The sequence below is a fragment of the Catharus ustulatus genome, chromosome 13, assembly GCF_009819885.2.
Source record: "Catharus ustulatus isolate bCatUst1 chromosome 13, bCatUst1.pri.v2, whole genome shotgun sequence".
Classification (NCBI taxonomy): domain Eukaryota; kingdom Metazoa; phylum Chordata; class Aves; order Passeriformes; family Turdidae; genus Catharus; species Catharus ustulatus.
This window is the reverse complement of record NC_046233.1, coordinates 20,983,533-21,000,035: the sequence shown is the minus strand read 5'-3', so window position 1 is coordinate 21,000,035 and position 16,503 is coordinate 20,983,533. Positions and strand designations below refer to the sequence as shown.

The following is a 16,503-nucleotide window of genomic DNA, read 5'->3' as shown; positions in this document are numbered from 1 at the left end:
GGCTGTCTCCTGAAAAAAGTGCAGGCGATGTGTGCAGGAGGAACCTGTGGTGGACTCTGTGGGTCATGCTTCAGCAGGTGTTTATACTGCAGCCTGATGCACAGTGAGGCAGTTACTGGTGTCTGTGTAACCAGGTACTTGGTCAGATGGTAAGAAGAACTTCCTCCCTGGGAGGGTGGGCAGGCCCTGGCAGAGATTCCCAGAGCAGCTGTGGCTGCCCCTGGATCCCTGGCAGTGTCCAAGACCAGGCTGGGCATTGGGGCTTGGAGCAGCCTGGGACAGTGGGAGATGTCCCTGGCCATGGCATGGGGTGGGACTGCATGGGCTTTGAGGTCTCTTCCCACCCATACCAGTCTGTGATTCTGTGATTTTTCTGTCTATTTTCACTTGTGACAGATTCCAAGTCTACAGTGGTTGCAGTGCCTGCATCACATACGGGGCTGCTCCATCTCCAGGAGAAGATGGTAAGCAGGTCTGCTGTCATTTCTCCAGGAACTGTAAACACCAGGACTTTCTCAAGTTTTCTATTTTCATTCTACATTTTAAAAATTATTTCCATCACCCCTCAAAATCTTGCCTAATTGTCAGTTCAGGAATAAGCCCCATTCGTCTCTGGCATGATGGGAATGTGCAGGATTTCTGCTGGGTGCCTTGATGCCTGTAGGTTTTTGCCTCAATGAGCTTATGCAGAGCTGTGCTCATGCTAGAAATTAAACTTTGTCTTTAAAGAGTGTGCAGAATCAGCAAGGGGGATTTTAAGTTCTTCCCAGCAGAAACTGTGTCCATTTGGCACCTGCAGCCGTTCCAAGGCAGACTGTGAAGTCTCCAGAACAACTTGATGATGCAAGTGTTAAAACAACTTTCTGCCAGTGCTGGTAACCTGCCATGGCTTGGCTGAACTACCTGTAGCTAAAGAACCACATATGAATGTGCATTTTCAAAGGGAATTTCCTGTGAAGTCTTAATGCATTTTTTTAGTGACAGCAGCCTATTCAACACTGTCTTGGCTCACCTGAAGCACTCTTGGCTTTCACTGAGTGTCCACGTTCACATTGTGGCTGTTGAAAAGTTATCAGAGAAACTGTTCCATGTTTTCCAAGAAGCTGTTTTGAATTCTCCACTAAATGCTAAGCAGAACTCTGCTGTGCTGCCATTTTTGGTGAAGTTTCAAATGGTTTATTTTTGTGCTATGATGAATTTTAATAATTGCTATAAGTATGCTATTAGTCAAAATGAAGGAGAAAGAAACCCAATTATTAAACTAGACTGCTGTGACTGGAATCTATAGCTGATATATTAAAGCCCAACTGTCATGCTTAATAATTAACTCAACCCGCTGGCAATACTGGAAAAGAAAATGAACATTAATAATGAGTTAACTGATCATTATTTCTTTTCCCTCCTACCATTAGAACAATATCTTGCAGTATATCAATTAAACAATAATTTTACATCATATACACTGTGTGCTTTTGCCAGTGCTTTGCTGTCTCCTGCTTTCCCAACACCACTTTTATGGAATTAATGCTTTTTTCCAAGTCTTCCTTTGCTGCCTTGGGCTGTGTAAGGCTGAAAATATTACTCAAAATGCCCTGTTTGCACTTGAACCAAAGAGGAATAATCCACATCCCCACTGACAGGTACTTACTTGTACTTTCTGAGCACACTGAGGCTTCTGATTCAGGTCCTCACTCAGCACACCTCACCCTCCGGCTGCAGCCAAGATCTTGGCTTTGCTGTGGAGTAAATTCCCCCCAGGCTCAGCTGTGCTCCTCTCTGAGCGGGTTGGGAAAGAGTTCTCTGCACAGGAAGGCACCTGCCAACCATGAAAGATGTGCTGATGTCACCCGGAAAGCCCCACCTTTGGTGGAGTGGCTTCATGATCAAGATTTTCCCCAAATTATTTCAGAAACCTGGGTTTTTTCAGTGATAAATGTTCTTGCAGGGAGGATGGATAGGCTCTCATCAAGCAGTGCCCTCAGTCACACCTGGGAGCAACCTCAAAGGACTTATTTTAATTTTGATTTGATCTCCACATCTCAGCAAGCTCTGCCAGCTTCATCTTGCAGTCCTTGCAAAAAGCACTGTTTGGGCTCTGAACCTGCTGATATTTGCAAGGAAGTCTGAGAAACAGTGGAAACATTGCCCAAATTCAGAGTGCTACCTGAAGTTATTGCAGATGATTCCTTGTGTGTGTGGCAGAGGAGAGCTGCCCTCTGAAATTTTTTGAGGTCTTCAGTACCCCTCAGAGAGTTTGGGATGAGTCAGATCCCTTTGTACATTTACCTTTTTTGTTTGGTTTTGTTTTTCATTGGAGGAGGAGCCCAAACTCTCCAAACAGAAACCTGGACTTAATGATGTCAATAAGAGCTTATCAATCATGGGGCAGTGCCCACTGTGTCCCAGTGAGCTGGAGGGATTGATTTATTTTGCCCTTGCTGTTCCTGATGAGAGGGCTGGCTTTAGACACAGCTGTGTTTGGAGGATGGCTGAACTTGAAAACACCTTTGTTTTTTCCCCATCCTCCACAAAGGCAGCATGTGCTTGGGCAAGAGCATTCACTCCCCACTGCTGGCCTTTGCCATTCCTTCACCTGCTGTCCCCTGCTCCCCTGAGGATGGCCTGTAAGGTCCCTTCCAACCCAAACCAATCAGTGATTCCCTGATCTGTGATTCCCACTGCAGTCCCAGTTCCCTTCTGGTCTCCCAATCCTGCCAGGAGCCACACTCTGATGACTGAGGATTACCAGCTCCATCCTGCCTGGGGGAGTCCCAGGGCTGGGGATGTTGTGTCCAGGAGGGCAGAGCTGAGCTGGCTCCAAAGCAGCAGCAGCCCCTGTTCAGCAGTGACTGGGGCAGCTGAATCCATTTCCTGAAGGATGTTAAGCTCCAGCTCAGGGTTTCAGGTTATTCCAGGAAGTCTCCCCATGAGCTTGCCTCAGAGGTCAGCTGCTCCCGAGCGCCAAAGCAGCAGGAAAATTACTTCCAGCCCTCACCTTGGTGCCAGCAATAAATTAAGTGATGAAATACCAGAAAAGCATCTATGGAAGAAGTTGTCCTGCAGCTTGAGAGGGAAAAATAAAGGAAATCCCTGGACTTAGGAGTTGGTTGTAGGACTGAGAAAGGAGAGACTGCTGCTTTTGCATGTGAAAGAGACATCAAAATATCTTTAGATTGAAAAGGGATAAACATTCTTTGTAGAGAAAACTTTCCCAAATGTGAAGCTAGCTGAAGCAATGGTGGGAGTAGCTGGGAGCAGTGACTCAGTGCATGGAGGGTATTTACTCACCCAGTTGCCTTAGATAAACCCCCCTGATGCTGACGTTATCTGACACTTTTCATTTTTCTATATTTAACAGGAACCAAAGTACAAGTCTCTACTCCAGGAACCATTTCCAAGGAGATAATTATTCATTAACTCTGAGTAAGGAAAAATGGGCTTAGGAACATCTAAGATCTCTGGGGAGAGTGTCTGCATTAATTTCCTGTCAAATTCCTGTTGGTATTCTGTGTAAGCATTACTCCAAATTATTAATGAAAAATAACTAGAAAGTAGCAGAAACTCCAAGGCAAATATTGCAACTTTTAGCCAGAATGGGTTTAATTTATATTGTTTTATGCATCCTTTGCCTCTGAAACACGAACTGTTTCTGGTGCTGTTACCTGCGTACTTTCTAGAGAAACTATGGCTAAAGGACATTTTACCTCTCAATTAGAAATGGTGGAATAATAATTGCTAATAATGTGTTTGATTGATTTACACCAACATTGTTGAGCATATTTCTTATTAGCAAATGCCATCGTTAGTAGATCCGTGTCATAGACTTTACATAAATTATTTGGGATGCCTCCCCTCCATCAGTCACTGAGTGCATTATTCTTGATTATTTCTATTCATTAAGCCAGCTTCATTCTATGAAGAAAACAATATAAACCATAGGTCAGGGAAAGACTCTGTAATGCTTTAAAAATCCACAGGGAATATTTCTCTCAGATTAACATTTTTATAGCTATAATCTTTTAACTTGGGTCTAATTTGCAGAAATCATCAGAACCTTTGGGATAAACAACTCTGTGTGTGGAGCCCAGCTCTGTCTGGGATGCAGAGGGGGTTGTGAGAGGGGAGGCAAATTCTATTTTAAATTCTATTTACACCTGTCTTGAAAAATCTGGAGAGGCTTTTGCTCCTGCTAATGGACCACCTATGAGACCCAAATTCTATCATTAGGTCAATGTTCAAGTCAGTGACAAAATCAATGGGTATTTAAAAAAGAGGTTGTTCTGAGTCTGTGTCTCAGGAATATCAAATGACATTTCATAAACAGACAGCATTTCTAATTACAAGTTTATCCTGGGTCACTACTTTTTAAAAGACTTTTTCTGGGACTGACACACAAGAGAAAAGGGCAGCCAACTACCCAGAAAGGGCTTGGGAGTTGGCTCTGCCAATCTGTCACCTTCGGGAGGCCACATTTACCGGGTTCTTTATGGGGGGCTCAGGATTTGCAGTAATTCATTACTTTTTTTTTTCTGCTAAGGTTTTTAAGTTAAAATAGGAATGTTTCACCCAAATTTATTAAATCACAATCAAAACTTAAACTCAAGTTGCTGGGAGAAGGGAGGTTCTAAACACCTGAGAAGAAGTAGAGGGGTGAATTTCAGATATGTGCTGTGGATCTGCTGCAATCCTCAGTTATTTCTGGGTAGTGCCTGCCAGAAGACCTTGCTGACATGCTCATTTGACGATGGTAACTCTTGGATGAGTTTCCCAAGCAACAAGGCAATGGTTGTGCTGCTTCCCACTCTCACTAAAGTCAAACCAGGTGCTTAAAGGATGACTAAAACAGAACAAATATTTTAAAATTGTAAATACGAGTGAGAAGAAATTAATTATGTAACGTAAAAAGGCAAATTCATGTGACATTAAGGAAAAAGGAAGTGTAAATTTTGTATTAGAAATATCTTCACAGATGAACAGATCAGGCTGTAACAAAAACCAGTCAGAAGTTTCAAGATGAAGTTTCAGATGAAAGGGTGGATGAATTGTTACAAGCCAACATTTGATAGCTCGTATGGGAATTTGGAAGACAAACTAGGGATATACTATTAGCCCATTGTAGTGCTGGACTAAAAGGGCTCTTGATAGGTTTTTCTTCAAAGTGAATAAAAGTGGGAAGCAAACTGGCTTGCCAAGAGGAATAGTTAGCAATTAATGACAAATAGCTTTGCTCTTTGTAGGCTTAACGGATGCAAGGATGGTACAGACATTTCTTTGGCCCTGATTCAGCAGGTTCACAGGGGTCATACAATTCACAGCACAAAGCTCTGGCCTGACCTGCGGAGAGTGATCTGCTGGAGAGCCAGGGACCACAGTAAAGCCTTTGATCTCTGTGTGTGCCTGCCAGTTGGCCACTGCTGTGTCAGAAATGCCTCTGCTGTTAGTGGGGAATGGGAGTGTGATAAAGAAGATTTTCCGAGCCTGCTGTAAGCAAAGCTCCAGCTTCCTCCTGCTTCCAGAATGTTCTGTGACTCCAGAACCAGCTGGATAGCCGCACTTCTCTGTACTCCTCCACACGTCACATGGAGAAACAAGCAAAGCCAAGCTCAGAGACCCTCAGACGAGCTGGATTAAATAATTTGTAGTCACAGAACATTTCCCCTGGGTGCAGAGGGAGACTCCCATCATTTCTAGGGCTACCTCAGCTGCTGGCAGTGGCAGTGGTGGCTGTGTTGTCCCAGGTGAGTGCAGCTTGCAAAGATGGGCACCGTGCAGTGAACCTGCAGCAAGGAAAAGGTGGGAAGGTGAGTGTGCCCGGGATTTGCAGGGAGACGTGAGGCTGAATGCCCTGAGTGCCCACAGCACATTTAAAAGTGCTTGCTTTGATGAGCTGGCCATGCAGAATTTCTCTGAGGAGCTGAGCAGCAAGAAAGAAGAGGTGCAAAACTGAAGGCCAAAATGGTACAGGTATAATGAGGTGGCAGCAGTCTCCCCAGGGCTGGAGTGGGAGCAGGAGCAGATCAAAGGGATGTGTTGTTCCCTGCCTGCAGCCAGGATGGTGTGGGGAAAGTGTGAGCTGCTGGAGGGGAGTGAGACGAGGGGCACAGAGGGGAATTGTTTCGGGGAAAGGAGAGTCTGAACTCTCCAGGGGCTGGAAGGGGTCCCAGAACAGCCCTGCTCAGCTGGGAAATGTCAGGGTGAGGAGCACAGGGCTCTGGTGGGATGGCCGGAGTAGCTCTGGAAAAGGAGATGATTGAACTGACTGCTGCAGCCTGTTCTCTGCCTCACAACAGCCTCTCCTCTCCAGCTTGCTCCAAGCAGCCTGATTTCTGAGATCCTACTGAGAGCTGGTTCCTTGGAAATAAGAACTACACCTGACAGCCCTGGACTTTATTGAAGCTGTGCATATTCTGGCCAAGTACAGGTCAGAGACAATTAAGGATGAGTGAAAAAGTGTTGGGATTTATGTGTTTGTTTGTTTTTATGAATTTGCTAAACTGCCTTCCACTCTAACTTGGCCTTGTGACTCTCTGTGACTGGTTACACCAAAGGATGGGGAAACCCCACTGGTGTTCTTTCTTGCATAACAGCAGCATGAGCCATGAATGAAGGCCCCAACATTTTTGAAATCCAGTCCCAAGTTGACATGGTGCTGGAATATCTTTCCATTGCACAACAGCATGGCAAGCTCCTCTGGGATAGAGGTGGAGCAATTTTCTCTGTAGTTCTCAAGGAGCTGGATAAACCACATTTATTTTTCACACCACATAGGGATTTATGGAAAATGTTGACGTGGTTGTGTCTGCCTGTCAAGGGTACAACTGCACCTTCAGCATTTTTTTGGCACAGCTCCTTAACACCCAACTGTTTACTGACTTGTCATCTCTGTGTTACAGTAAAAAAAAGGGTAAGTTTGTTTTGCACTTCAGGGATCTATTCTGATAATCTCATCTCCTTAGTAATGGATAAAATGTGGTGTGATTTTCACCTGTATGTATTCAAACTGCAGCTACCAGCCTGTCCTTCACCTTCCAGGGGCAATGCCTCCAGCTCATACATTGATTTAATATTTTTATGGGTTTTTGTAGCAATTTTCTTTCCATAACAGGTACAGAAATCTGAGCATACATTCCTGTGTACTGTGTATTGCATTATAAACAGGAACTCATTTCTCTGAGCATTAAATTCAGTTTACAAAACAAGGTTCTTACTACAGCCAGGACTGCCAAGCAAAATGTTTGTGTATTTACTGCTCTGACAGCCTGGCAGTTGGAGCAGGGTGGGTGGAAACAGAGCCACAGCATTTACCTTTGTTGGGCAGCAAGGGCTTGAAAGAGGATTTTATACATTAAAAGCCTAGAAAGAGTCGAGAAGAGAGGGCTGAGGCTCAGGGTGATAAATGTCTGACAGATTTACTATAGGAACTTGGGCAGAATTAGAGAAAAAACAAAAATTCAGATCAGCCTCCAAGATAAAATCCCTGGGGAGTGGTGCAAAGGCTGGGAAGTGAGACTGGGGCTAAAGGAGGGAAATGAAAGAACCAAAGACTTTGGGTTTGCTCTGTCAAAGCTTTTGCTTTTTATCCAGTCAGTCTGAACAACTGTGGATAATCTATCAGTGATGCTGCAATTCTAATAGTCACCTGAATTTTCATGTGAAATAGTTTCTGGTTTTCACTGCTAAAAAAAAAAAAAACAACATTTATTAAGAATATTTAGGCTTGCTTAAAGCCCTGCCTAGTTTCTGAAGGTGCCCACTGGTGAAGGTACAATTCCAGTCCATGGTGGTTGCCCTGCCCTTGCCCTGTCCTCTCCTCTCTCCCAACAATTCAGCCCCAAGAGCTTCAGGAGACAGTGCTTGGGATGGTTTTCATTAGACAGAAAGGCTTAAGGGAGGTTTTTCTACTGATTTTTACAGTTACGGGATGTCCAGGAAGGAATCCAGCCTGGCTTTCAGATTCCAGATTTGAGTCTGTAGTCCGAGCAATAAATTTTAAAAAAAGAAAAAGATGAAACTGAACTGAGCATACACTATCATTTCCTATGGATTCCCAGGCCATTATGAAACCCCACCAGGCCAGCTTCCCAGTGTCCAACTGGAAGTGCACTGGGAAAAAGCAGTCACTGACAGGAGTTTGGAGCTGAAACAAGGACTCTGTGCACAATGGGCCCTGTGGGATCAGGTGCTGTGCAGCCCCAGCTTTGTGTCTTCCACCACCATGGCTGGGAAGTGCCAAGGTACGTACTGCATGAAAAACTTCTTAGAAAATTGCAAACACTTTTGAAAAGGCCCAAATTTACCCATTATTTTGGAAATACCAACACAAATTCATAAGTGTGTCCTAGCACAGAATATCAGTAAATACTGATGCCACACTAATGGTTGTGAAGGGAAAGGGAAATGCAGATGGACTGGGGAGTGTTCAGTCATTGACTGCCTGTGTGGTGATTCCTTGTAAATAATGACTCTTTCTTTTTTTCTGGTTTATTCAGCAAGAAAGCATAGCAGATCCTAAAATTCAGGTGCCTGGTAAGAATCCTCCTGGTAAGAATCCTCCTGGTAAGAATCCTTCTGGTAAGAATCCTCCAGCTGTCTGGAAGCTGCCTGCATTGTAACACAACCGCGTGAACACCTTGGTGAGGGTACCCAGCTGACAAGACACTGCGAGTGAGGCAGACTTGTGAGTGTCATCTTACCAAAAACCAGCCTGAGCAAGACAAAACATGCTACTCATTAAGTAACCCCCTATGATCTTCTGAGTTCCAAAACCTCTTCAAGTCTGAGGAATTCCAGTTAGGAGGAGGGTTTGAGTTAGAAGGAATCCTGTGGTTTGACAGCAGAAGGAAGGAGGGCTGGAAGTCCCCAGGCAGGGCTGTACTGCACAGGCAGTGGCTGGAGATGCTGCTGCAGACACGGTGTCAATGTGCCTGTGGACAGCTCTCTGGGAAAAGTTTCCTTGCAAATTCTAAATCACCACAAATAACTTGTGTGAGTGAGTTTCAGAAGGTGTGCAGCCTCCTGTGAGTGGCTGTATGTGTCACAGGTGCCTGGTGAGGATCCTCTCTGTCACACTCCAGGCGAGCCTGCAGGGACCAGGACAGCCTCAGCTGCTCCAATCACAGCCACTGCTTCATCTGATGGGCACCAGGCACTTCCAGTATTCTGTGGGTACCCATGAAATTAGGTGTTTGGAAAAATCTGACAATATGAGAGTATACTGGAACATTTCTTGGATCAGGCTGCTGCATTACTCATGCATCATTAATTCTCCAAATATTAAGGGAACATTTCCTAATACTGGGCCGTAGTCCGTTAAAGAGACACAGAGCAGCTTGCTGAGGTTAAACCACGGTGTCAGACATGGCCTTGGCCAGGCAGCTCCAGGGGAGAAGGGAAGGGAGAGCCCCAGGTGGGACTGCTGCTGCAGGAAGCCTGGCTATGCACACAGGTTCCCACTTCACACTGCAGGCTGTATACGTGCACATTTTACCAGCCCCCACTGCAACATCTCATTGTTGGTGCTCACATTGCCTCACTCTCAGGCAGGATCCTCTGTTGTCACAGCAGACCAATTTAATGCTCTTTTTGGCATTCCATCTATAACTAAAACCAGTGTTAGCTTTGCCCGAGTTTGTGGAAAATGCAGCACTGATGGCATTGGCACTGCAGAGTCACTGACTCTGGTTTTTAGTTCCTGCCACTCTGGTGAGATTCTCCTCTTTTCCGGGCTTAGAGCTGCCCTGGCACTTTCAATCCATTTGTTACTGTCATGCCAGAAGCACAAACAAAATGGCAAGTAAGCCTCATTTCCTCTCTTCTCTATGTTGGTCCAGAATGATGCTTCCCACTGCTTTACTGCTCATGTCCCAGTTCCTGTGAAACTGATAGCTGGGCACAACACTTCAGAACTGAGAGAAGCTGGGAGCATGTCAGTAACCAGCTGCTTTATTAAGTTATTTTTCTGGATGGGGAAGTTCTCCCCTGCCTTTTAAGGTCATCTATTAAGATGGAGTGTGGAATTGGTAAATGACAGAAGAAGAGACCTCAGGGAGAGGCTGCTCTGAGCTCAGCATGTGTTCCCACTGCCAGAACTGTGTCATACTTTGTTGCATATAGGTAATATTTTATAAAAGAAAAGCCTTATAAAATCAGGTCTTACTCTACTGAATTACCAGGTAGCCTGTGAATTTCCATAAGAAAGAATCAGGGGAATAAAAAGCAGTTAGCACAACAAACTATTCTGTCAGCATCTGTAAAAAACAAGAAATCTGTCCCATGTGAATCAGTAAACAAAATATGCAAACTATCCGAGAATAGAGAAGTTTGATAAACATATAAAATGCCATTTACTAACCACTAAATTGAGTAGCAAAGAAGTTATAAACCAATTAGAGTTATGTATGAGATCTTGAAAACTGTATAAAATAGGTTGTAACATTTAAGATTGGCTTTTTCTACATGAAAAAACTGAATCCCATCTGCTTACTATTACAATAATATTCCATGGCTTTCTCCAGTTTTTAGATGCTTTGTAGGTAGATACGTTTTAATTACAGCCCTAGATGGACATGGAAAGTAACAGAAATGGCAAGGGCCATGTATGCAATGAGGGGAAATGATCTGAAGATGGCTTGCAGTGACAAGGAGGTTGCAGGTCTGCAGCATGTGGGACCTGCCAGGAGCTGCCTGTCTTCCCACAGGGCCCTAAGAAAAGTGGAGAGTTCTGCCTAGGATGGAAGCAGTGATATGTGCAAACGCAGCCATGCCCAAGAGGAGCTGCTCACAACTCTGCTTGGTCTCACTGAGCTAAGTGAAGTGAGTCTCTGAGCATTCCCCAGGTCCCACGGGACTGCAGGCCCTGGTCAACTCGAGCACCCTGAGCTGGTGCAGCTTCTCATGTGGGCCATGCAGAAGCAGGAGGGAACAGGGAGTAGGACAGGTTGGATAAGCCAGGTAATCCCTGGGCCCCAGGGACATTCCTTCTGCAGCAGAGTGAATTTTGCTATAAAAACTTACCATCTTTATTTGCCCTTGCATATAGAAGACTTTAGTTTGGAGGTGCTTTTTTCTTTTTTTTAAAAATTTAAAATATATTTTAGTGGAATTACTTATTCCAGATATCCCTGCTGGCTATATGCAGAAATCTGAAAGGAAAGTATCTCTGCTTTTGGGAGCTGATGACTCTTTGTCACGGCACCAACTTCTTGAAGCACAACCGGTTTTCTATTTAATCCTTCTCATGTCTTATTTCTCGTTATGTTGCAATCTTGTTTTTTAACGAAAATGATGCTCTTGTGTATCATGTTCAAAGCTGACTTTAAATCAGAAGATAATTTCAGTGCTTACCAGATGGAATTTGGGAGGCACAATGAGGGCAGGTGAAAACGTAGAAAGCCCCAGTGGCAGGGGGTTTGTGGAGTTTTTGAACCAACTCTCCATCACTACAACCTGCTGCACAGTTAAAGCTTGTCAGCAGCAATGGAACTTCAGAAAGATAAAGTGAGAGACTCCAGTGGGAAATCCGAAGGTGGGGGAAAAGGCTGTTCAGCACCACTTGATGAGCCAGGAAATTCAGTTACTGCAGTTCTCAACAATTTTTCTCATTTCTGCCATGTCAGGTGAGTATAAATGCTTCCACGTTGTTACCACCACAGGGATTTGCTGTGTAGAAAGAAGAAATCTGTGACAGCAGCAGAGTGCAGAGTGCAGGTGGTGCAGGGTGGTGCTGGAAGGGTCCTGCCTCCAGATCTGTCATCACCCAGGCTGCAGGACAGGTGAGAGGAGAAATACAAATAGCCATGGAAGTAGTAAAGTAAACAATTTATATGGAAGGTCAAAGCTGCTTTATTGTTTTTATCAGCCAGATTAGGGTGAAAAATGAGACATGCTTGGAGTGTTCCTGCAAATGTTGCACAGCTCTGGGGCTGTGAACTACACACAACACCCAGGCCATCAAGCCTGCTGGAATTCAGGGAGAGTCTGGAGAATGCTCTCAGGCTTGTGGTATGAATCTTGGGGGTCCTGTGGAGGGCCAGGAGTTGGACTTGACATTCTTTGTGTGTCCCTTCCAGCTCAGGACACTTTATGACTCTCAGACTTGGTAAGTGGTGAATTACCCATGTATTTCCTGGGCTTGTGGGCTCAGCTTGGAGTGTTAAATGGTTGTGGCAGAACTTCCTTAGCACAGAGAGCTGCTTTGTTTCCTCAGTAGCTTTTCCAAGCAGCACTTCTTCCTTTCTCACCTTCTCTCTGCAGGCTCTGAGGCTGCTGAATGTATCTAAGCACACAGTTTTTTATTGTGTCCCAGGAGTTGGCCTAGTTATTAAATGATGTTATGTTTCTATAGCTCTTTTTCCTTCAGGGAGGAGGTAAAATATTTGCTATTCTGTCACTATCAGAGGCATGATCCTATGGAACTCACCAAGGGGATTAGGGAACCTGCAGAGACTTCAAGGGAAAACTGTCATGGAGCTTAAATCAGAGCTGGAGGTGGCCATGGGACCTACAGAATAACTGCTCTGCGGGTTGCCCTGGACTCCAGGGAAGCATCTGTTGCACCTCAGTGTCTCCTGGGACAGTGAGCAGCACACGTGGTGCCCGTGTTAAGTGCCTGTGGAGGCTGCTCCTCCCTCCCCTCTGGACTTTACCCCTTGCTCGAGCAGGATGTGATCTCATCCAGCAGGAGGGATGTTTGTTTCTGTGGGCCTCACCGGACCTGAGACAACCCACCCAGAACATGAAAACCTGGAGGCCACGAGTCACCTTTAGGAAACACTTGAGCTGTCTTCAATGCCCTCCCTCTCCAAAGCCTCTGCTTGGCACAGAGGTGCCACATCTGACCTGAAAAGAGCAAAACGAAGGTGATCATCCTTGGGAACCTTGGAACCTCCTTGGGATCAGTGATCTGCCAATCAGGTTATTATCCATGATGTGGATAATTCTGAATATCAACACAGCTCACCTAACACAACACCACCCCTGCCCCGCCCCCGCAGATAAGAAGTGCCAGCAGGGGTGAAGGATAAATAAGCGTGTCATTAAGCTAATGAGACCCATATGCTTGTGCAGTCAAAGAAAAGTGAACTAAATGCATGCAAGAGCCAAACAGCAGATGAATGAACCACAACAAACGTCCTGAAATCATGTTTAAAATGCAAATGTTGATATTTATCACATTTTTCTCCTGTCTGTAAATCACATCTCAAGAAGGTGTCTGGTAGAAGAAAACGTATTTTGCCTTTGAGCTCAGATGCAAATGAAGCAAACCCAACTTGAGAGAATACTTGGAGGCTGCCATGATTCCTGGAGACCACAGACACTTGGGAGTCACAAACCAGACTTGCCATCATGATGGATGCTGAGTGTGAAAGTCATTTATATGTAAATCTGCACAAATTAATCAGAGAAGGTTTTTCTCCTAAAAATGCAAACCACACATTTTTCTCCTGGGATCAAACTGCAAATGTTGGGTTTGGGGAATCCAGAAATAGCTGCAATCAGAAAGCACTTCAGTACCAGGGAAATTGTCCTCTTTCTTGTTTCCAATGTTACTTGTACAGAAGACAAAAAAGCAAAGAGAAACAAACCACCAGCATTAATGAGCTTGCTATTATTTTTCAGTAAAGGTGTAACTCGGAGAGAATTTTCACTCCTTTGCGAAATGCACTTGCTCTCTATTAGTGCTGGAACTGACATTTATTGTGTTGCAGGTCTGCAAGATCAGCCCACTTTTCTCCACCATAAATTGGGCAAATTATGTCTTGTACATAGTGCTGGCAGAGGGTTACAAGGTTCAGGCTCCCCTCCTGAGAAAATGTGCCAAAATCCCTCTCCTTGCCTTTGAATGTGCCACTTTGAGTGCATAGAGCTCCCAGCTGAGTTGGTGTGGAGTGGAGCAGCCACTCTGCCTCTGAGAGGTTTCATTACACCAGACATGGTTGTGATGGCACAGACTGCTGCTGCTTGTGATTAAGATTTGAATTGTGAATTTGGGGCAAATAGGCTTTAAGGTCTCTTCCAACCCCAAACGTTCTGTGGTTCTGTGATTCTACAATATGTCATATGCCTGGGTTATGGGAGCAAGCTGAGGCTGCTAAATAATGTTTGGCTTAAGGACAGTCAGATGTGTTTTCTTATCTGCTTTACTTCTCGTACATATGTATTTTTGCCTTGTGACGATACTCTTACTTTTCTCACTACCCTTTCAGGGAACAGGAAGAAAATAGACACCCTTTTACCTTGCCTTCCTTTTGGACTATCTTCCTGAAAAATGCTGTGAATGCCCATCAGATCGAGTTCAACTGCCAGTGTCCTCGCTCAGTGCTGGAGGGCTGAGCTGGGCAGCAGGTATGGACACACTGTCAGAAACAGACTCTACACCAGCACCCACAGCAGCAAGAGATGGAAATGTCTGGAAAAGACATTTGTGGGTTTCAGCCGAGCCGATTTTCACAAAACAGAGCTTCAGGCTGGTAGCCCAGAGTTGACAGACTTCCTGCATGTTGAAGTGGGAAGGTAGAGCTTTAATTCTATGAAATTATGAAAAATGAACCCAAAATGGAGAAATTGAGTGTAGAAAGAGCTGTGCTGGTTAGCACCAGCTAGGGACTTCCTTTCCAGCTCCTCTGAATGATTACACAAGTTGTTGTGGTTTGTGTTTGTTTTGTTTCTATGCCTGCTGTTCTGGGATTTGACCACATTGCAACATCTCCAGCTTGGTGCCTGCTGCAAAGGGCTCCTTGAGGTGCACAGTGCTCCTTTAATCACTGAAATATGACCCAGGACGTGGGATTAGGGACGGTGCTCCAAGTGTGACCTCAGTGTTGCTTATCAGACACTTCTCCAGCCAAACCTGGCAATGTCTCGTGCTGGCATTGGCTGCCGGGCGATTCCGAGCCACTAATGACAACTCCCTGACCTCACTTCTTATGGTAAAGGCATTAATGGATCACAACAATTGCTCATATCTCACTTAGCAGGTGAAAGGAAATTCCTCTCCTCCAAATTAAGTGAATTAAGATGGGAGTGACATTCCTGCTTCACGACGATTATAGCAAAGGCTTTTTTATGGTTCAGGATAGAGGAGAATGGTTGCATCTTCCCATTTTTTCTCATGCACCTGAAACATTCGGTTTGGGAGCTCATAATAATCAACCTTATGAAGTGTACCATATGTTTTAGTCTTTTTAAAATTACTGTAGCCTTTACAGCCCCAAATAAATGTCATACTTGGTGCTCTGTTTTACAATTAAACCTCTCCTTTGGGAAGATCCTAAAATCTTTTTCTCTCATTGTCTGTGAAGTGTAAAGGAGAACTGCAAATTTACATTACTCTGGGCAAACAACAGTTCTGTTTGGAAAATAAACTTTAAAGTATTATTATATCAAGATGCTTTTTATTCAATGCTATGTTGGTGCCACGTAACAAGAATGCAGGTGATAAAGGATATTTTCACTCTCTCTTCATTGCCTTGCATAAGGTAAAGTGTTGGTTTATTATTTAAAGATAAAGGTCTACACAAAATAAAAAATAAAAAAAGCCAGTATCAGCTCAGGTCTCCACACATTCTAAAGATCTCAGTGCTAAAAGGAGGAATTTACATCTTGAGCAGACTGTTGGTTATTGCTGAAGCACTTGGATCTATTCACAGCTCTATCCCACTCCTCAAACCCACACACTCTTTCTGCAAAGAGCTTTTTTGCCCACAGATAAGTCTCATTGAAATAAAAACAAAAAAAATTCTTAACTAACATCAAGGTTAAATGTAGCCCTTCTGAGCTTCCTGTGGAGACTGCTGAAGGTCTGCTGGAGCACTTCTTACTGCAAACCAGCTCCTGGCTGCAGGCTGGCAGTGGGGCTGTCCTTGGCTCCAGAGGATCCTCGAGCTGCTCCCAAGCTCTGACCAAACATCAGAGCTCCTCTGTAGGGTAGAGAAGGGATTTCCCCACACCTTGAGGGCATCCCCTCGGTGGGATGTAGGATGCTGGCCCTGGCATGGCTTTGTCTGGGACCATAAGGAGCTGTGACCACTCATCACAAATGTCACCAGGCTTTCTGCTTGTGGCAGTAATTCCTAACTACATTTTGTACATAACACTGAAGAGGGAAATATCCATTTTCCAATTTCTCTATGAGTGGTACTGATGTGCCACAGAAGCATTAGCACTGCAGTTTGGGGGGAAATCAGTTTAATTTATTGCTGATTAAAAAAGAGATTATCAGAAACAAAAACATAAAACACCTTCCTCCCCCTCCTATCTCCTGGATGTCAGTGGGCTGTTTCTGACTCTTCTTTCCTCACAACCCTGTGGCATTTTAATCCTTCTCTGCTCCCTCAGCCTCGGGAACAGGGAAAAGGGATCCTTTTTGTGTGTGGAAACCAGAAGAAATGGAAACTGCCATGCTGCTCTGAAGGTGTTTCCAAAGAAGAAAGCAGGAAAGCGGCATGGCCAGAGGGGTCTGTGCTGATGAGCAGCTACCCCAGTGCTTTGACAGTGCCAGTGTTC

General features: G+C 44.6%; 1 long non-coding RNA gene across 1 annotated transcript; it reads left to right on the top strand.

Moving 5' to 3' along the window:
• Nucleotides 1-6,136: 6,136 nt before the first annotated feature.
• On the top strand, nucleotides 6,137-15,328 carry LOC117002668. The gene is made up of 3 exons (XR_004419328.1): nucleotides 6,137-6,421; nucleotides 7,915-8,234; nucleotides 8,490-15,328. It is a non-coding gene; the product is annotated as an uncharacterized LOC117002668 (long non-coding RNA).
• Nucleotides 15,329-16,503: the final 1,175 nt, after the last annotated feature.